Source organism: Poromitra crassiceps, assembly GCF_964638095.1.
Source record: "Poromitra crassiceps genome assembly, chromosome: 4".
In the NCBI taxonomy this organism is placed as follows: Eukaryota; Metazoa; Chordata; class Actinopteri; order Beryciformes; family Melamphaidae; genus Poromitra; species Poromitra crassiceps.
The window spans coordinates 43,522,098-43,528,340 of NC_139626.1; positions in this window are offsets into that span (position 1 = coordinate 43,522,098).

Below are 6,243 nucleotides of genomic sequence, written 5' to 3' on the forward strand. Positions count from 1 at the left end.
TGGGTTAATATTGGAATATTGCAGTCTAATCTAAACATAGTCATTGTCTTCGTCCGGGTAAATTGACACGTCTAATTTTCTTCTTCCCACACCCTGTCTGTCTTGCTGTTCTCTCTCTCGTAGCTCCTTGGAACTTTTTCTGGCTCATAACTTTCTCTGTGTCCAGCAGCTCCCTCCTACATGCTCTCTTGTCACCCGTCCCTCCTCTGCTTCCTCTCTCTCTCTCTCTGCCTCCATTCTCCTCTTGCTCGCTCGCCCTCTCTCTCCTCCATCTCCAACACCTCTTGTCATTATGGCTAACTCCTGCTATGACAAGCCTGGGCTTGATCTATTTCTATCTCCACGCAGACAAGTGTGGCATATACACCAGCTGTGTGTGTGTGTGTGTGTGTGTGTGTGTGTGTGTGTGTGTGTGTGTGCCTGCGCATCCATGTTGGTGTGTGTGTGTGTGTGTGTGTGTGCGAGCGAGCGAGCGAGCGCGCGCATCCGTGTTGGTGTGTGTGTGTGTGCGCGCACGCGTCCGTGTTGGTGTGTATGCGTGTGTGTGTGTGTGCGTGCCGTGTGTGTGTGTGTGTGCGTGCGCCTGTGCATGTAAATGTGTGGATCTGTCTTCGTTTGTGTTTGCACATGTACTGTACGTGTGAGCAGCCATGTGCTCATGCTCAACACCTGTTAGCGAGTCTAGCGAGTAATTTGTAAAGGACAGACAAACAGTAGAAATGAGCCTGGGAGAGAAGAGCTTTGGTCTTAAAGTAACAAAGAACCTGCATTTCATTCTGACAGCATGTTGATGGATTTCCAGGTGAATCAGGATGTTGGGGCGGGACATAAGAGGCGAGGGGTCATTCAAAAGTGTAAACCAGTTGGAGATCAGTTAGTTAATTGATGGGAGGCATGGAGGAGTGGGAATATTTTTCGAAAATTCTGTTTTTTTCTAATTAATTTTTTTAAGTCACCAATAGAGACACTGCAAAACGCATCATCATTCAGAAGCCACGCCCAAGACGGGGGAAAATACATGGAAGCACTGCCTGACGACTGCAGCTAGCAAAATAAACCGCGGCTAATCGGGGCGAACAGAGGAACTCTCGTCAGATAGAAATAGTTTTGCGGGGTTTTACAGGGATTTGGACAGTTTTCTTTTTAGATAATGTCAAAATATTATTTCAGTAGGCTACACTTCCTCCCACGGAGAGGGAAAGGTACATCGAGAGAATGAACTCAGTTGGCCTGGAGCAGTGTCCCTTTTCATTGCCCAAACAACGCTGGATAAACGATCCCACACAGTGGCCTGAAGTGAAATACTATAGGCATGTTTAAATTAATGAAAATAACGCTGGTGTAACATCAGACAGATGGCATCAGACGCGCTGGCGTTTTCCTATGTCACATAGTTGCACACAAAGATCATATTATGGAAGATGAACACTCCAACTTACTTCCTTGACAGCTAAATCCACATTTTCTTCTCGCGAATGCTCAATGGCTTCCTTGTTTTGCTCGGGAGTACAAAAAAACTTTAATTGCAGATTTTTTACATTTGTTGTCTGCGCAGCCCACCACACAACAGCTTTTAGCTGTTTAATTCAAGGAAAATTACGCTGGTGAATGGGAGTGAACGGAGTTCCCTGTTTGTACAGCTATCAGCCCTATTTGACTGTTTCTGCTTGAGTACTCTCTACTTTGTTAACTTTCTGCAGTGTTCATAACTGATTCGCTGGAAAAAAGATTGCTCGAAAATATCCCAAAATGTTGTTGTCTCAACTTGTTTTATGAAACAAGTCACTAATCACGTCACTAAAAACTAAGGGGCACGGTGGCGCTGTTGCAGCTCTGTTCCGCCGTGGGCGTGTCTTCAGTGTTTAGTGTCTCCCCTGTGCTCCCCTGGGGTTTCCTGCATAGAACATCGGTGTGGACCCCCACTAAAAAACGATGACAAAGACTGAAGTTGGTCCCCAGGCGCTGTACTGTAACCCTGCCCACTGCTCCTGGCTGCCCCCCCGAAGGAAGGACATCCCTGGATGGGATAAATGCAGAGAATTTATTTCATGGCGTCAGCGTGTGTGTGTGTGTGTGTGTGTGTGTGTGTGTGTGTGTGTGTGTGTGTGCCGCCACCACCGGCGACAGGTGTGTGCATGCGGTGTGTGGTGTTTTTTGACAATAGAGTCGGGCGTGTCCGTCCCCGTTTCATTTTGTTTCAAACGTGCCGCTAAACAGGTTGTTCGGGGAAAATCACGGCCAGAACATGAGAGCTAGTGTAGCAGACTTGAAACGAGCTAATCTATAAAGCAAGGTGGGAAGAAGTATATTGCTCTACACGGGGAATGGGGGGGAGGAGTGGAACAACATCCCTAAAGAAATTTGGACTGCGGGTTCTCTGAGCGGTTTTAAGAACCTTCTGAAAAAATACCTGCTGAGTAAGCTAGAGTAGTGGGCGGAGTCTTTTCTTTTGTTTAGCTTGTTTTTGTACGTTTGTTGCTTGTACTTCTCGTTTTCTTGTATTCTCGATTGCTCTGTGATGTTCATTGTATGTCATATGTTGCTCTATGTCCTGTTTTTAGACCAGGGACCATGTTGGAAATAAGTGTCTGCACTTTCACATGTACAGTACATCCCTTGGATTGGTCTTTATATCCAAATAAAAATCAATCAATCAATCAATCAATCAATCAACAAAGCTAGCAAGCGATAAACACATTTCACTTCCTATACGTACTTCAGAATAAAAGCGTAGTTTGTCAGCGGAAAACTTAGAATTAGGAGCAGTTGCAGCAGGAAATGAAGGCAACTCGACATGCTCCGTGACGGAGCCTCGGAATTACAGCTTATGATGCAGGAAACAGGCTTTCAGGGTGCCGGGTGGGAACGATAGAGGCGCCATTCTCCATATTAGAAGTCAGTATACCATTAAAATGATTTAAAGGCTGCTATATTAAGCTAAAAAAAAGTTACATATTGGGGCTGTAACTGCATTCTTGCACATTTGTTTTACACATCTTTGGAGCTATTTGTCTTGAGTATACCTGGACCCCCCCAAAGGCTTGCGAGATGGATTCGTTGTAAACCATGCCTATATCCAAGCATATTTGCCTCTTTGTTGCAGTTTTTTTTCACCCTCTCTGTGGATCACGTCATTAGAAAAGAAAACTGTATTATTCTAAACACCTAATCTCGTCAAAAAAGTGTGTGCACCCGTGATTTACTAAACAAAATGATGAAAAAGGAGACGCTGATGTGTCGGTGGTTCAAACCATTGTAATGCTATAGATTATTTGGAAACCTTCCCCAACTCACTGCAGAATGTAAAAGTGGACACTAAAAGTCTTTGAAAAGCACAATGAGGACAGGTGATCTGAAGTGTCATGCATATTGGAACAAGGCCCGTGTCCCCGCATGTCCTCGTCTGTCCCCAACACAACACTGATTGATCCTCATAAATCCTGATATTTACTTTCTTTCTGCCAGCTTGGTGAGGTCAACAAGGTTACTGTGTGTGTGTGTCTGCGTGCGTGTGTGTGCGTACGTGCGTGCGTGAGAGTGAGTGAGTGTGTGTGTGAGTGTGTGTGCGTGCGTGCGTGTTATCAAACTCTTATTTCGTCATCCCAGTACTCTCTGTGGGGTCATCAAACACTATACTGTAATCTCCCTGGAGACCTTGATCTATTTGGAGTGTGTGTGTGTGTGTGTGTGTGTGTGTGCGCGTGCGCACGCACGTGTGTGTGTGTGTGTGTGTGTGTGCGTGTGCGTGCGTGCGTGTGTTAATGCGCGACCCCTGTCTGCAGCCGCCAACAGATAGCACACTTTTCCTTTTGACCTCTCTTGTACCCTTCCCTCAGGGGGAAACGATCCAATCAGAGGATAAGCCTATTTCCAGACCCTCCCCCTGGCAGCAAGAAAGATCCAATCGGATAAGGGTTCACCTCAGATCAAAATCAGCAGGGGAGGTGGATCATTTCCTTCTTTATACAGCTCTTGTCACGTTCTTGTTGCATGCAGCAGGTTCCAAGTGTGTGTGTATGTGGGGGGGTTCCAGTGTGTTTGTGTGGCTTGCGGTGCCTTTGTGTCCAATGTGACTTTCATCAGAATGTGTTGCTCCTCGGATCTGAAGCTTTGAAGACGTTTGTTTTTGATCCCCCCCCCCTGATTTCCCCCCGTTTTCTCCACAATTGTACTTGGCCATTTCCCCCTGCTGTCCCAGTCGTTGCTCCACCCCCTCTGCCAATCTGGAGAGAGTTGTAGACGAGCACAATCTTCCTCCGATACATGTGCAGTCGCCAGCCGCTTCTTTTCACCTGACAGCGAGGAGTTTCACCGGCAGGACATAGCACATGGGAGGATCACGGTATCCCCCCCCCCCAGTTCCCCTCCACCCTGAACAGGTGCCCCGACCGACCAGAGGAGGCGCTAGTGGCGCGACCAGATTATATGCACAAACCAACCCAGTCTCCAAAATCTTTTCAGATATAACGTTGGTCCACCCTCCAAAGACGTGGTATAGAGACAGTCCGCATGTCTGGGAATGCCCATACAGGGAACGCTCACAATAGACGCTGGGGGCAGGGTCAGGGTGGGGTAAATTCGCCCATTCTATCCATTCAGCAAAGTTAGAATTTAGCTGATAGCCCAGCCCAGGCAGACCCGATCAGGGATTTAACCACCGCAGTAAACACACATCTGAGCAGACGTCTTGTCTTGCTCTAGAACCCCCAAACATGTAGTTTAGAGCCGCAGCACCGTCTTTTGGTGAGTCAGCCCATGAGATATATGGGCGGTTTTACCCCACTCGCGCGCCAGCCGTTTATCATTTTGTGGGCGTTCGCAGACATGCAGACTGTCTCTATAGTTTCACAAAAAGGGCTTTAAAATGGTTAGGAGGTGACGCTTTATTTGGCCACTAGAGGCGACCGCACGAGGTCCAGCGGTCGTTTAGCTTCCTCATCTTGCAACGATCTAGCGTTATTTACCTTGGTTCACCCCTGGCTCTGCTGTCTGTCACATTGATAGCAGCCCCCTCGCCCTCCTGCACCTTGTAGCCTAATCCATACAGTATAACGTTATTCCGAAATGCATCGTCCATCTCAAGATCAGATATTATCAGCCAGCGGTGTTTAGCATGCTACAGTATTAGTTATGAGATCGACTGCTCTGAGCTCTGAACTCTGCCCTGCCATTCCCACATCCGGGTCAAAGGTCGACATGACCGGTATGTGTGACCCTGTCCATGGGATTTCATCCGCCATTCATTTTTCCATAGGCCTTGCGTAAAATGCGTATAATTTTTTTTTTACTTGGTCAAACCAAGTGATTCAACTATACTTAGAATCAGGGGAGACCATATAACATTTGGCTCGTATTTGTCTTCTTCTTTTTAGGGGTGGCGAATTTCAACGAAAAGTCGACTTTGGCCCAATGAATTTCGAATAGTGGTTTTGGTAGAAATGCCCATCCCTACTATGGCGGTTGGCATTGTTGTAGGTGGTCCGATGCACTTGACAACGGCGTTAGTCCCGCCCATTGCGTTGTTTAGTGAAGGCTGATTGGCTAATCGTTAGGCCCCCTCCACATTTTTCCAAGGAAATCACAGTTGCATGTTATAATGTCAGACCAGAAGTGGAGTGGTGTGATTCACAGGTACACAGCACAAAATGTTGGTTAAGGTTAGGCAACTAAAACAACTTGGTTAAGGCTACAGGAAACTAAAACAACTTGGTTAAGGCTAGGAAACTAAGGCCCTGTTTACACGGCGACACTCCCCACATAAAACGGCAAACTTTTTTAGTGTTAGTGCCTTCCGTTTACACGGTGACGGCGTTATTGGGGGTGAAAACGCAAAAAAATTAAAACAGGTCCCAGAGTGGAATTCTTGATAACGCTGCCCCTTACTGTCGCCGTGTAAAGTGGAGAAACGCAATTCAGGTGATGACACAGCGCCCCTTCACTATGGAAGACAATGGTAGGCAATAGGAGCATTGAACTAGCCCAATACTATACAGCCTTATGGCACAGGCACAATGAGTCGCATTGACATTCAACAAACGTGATAACGATTTGCTAAAAACACATACTCTGCGTTAAGTGCCCCCTACTAATGTTGCACATAGCCTATTAATCACTGTCTCCCGCATTGAATAACTGAAGACAACTCACTGTCTGCGATGCATTTCCTCAAGTGAAGTCCCAATTGTGCTCAGGTCTTTTTTATGTTGCTTTACTGGGTTTTTATTCGGTAATCCAATCTGGAGC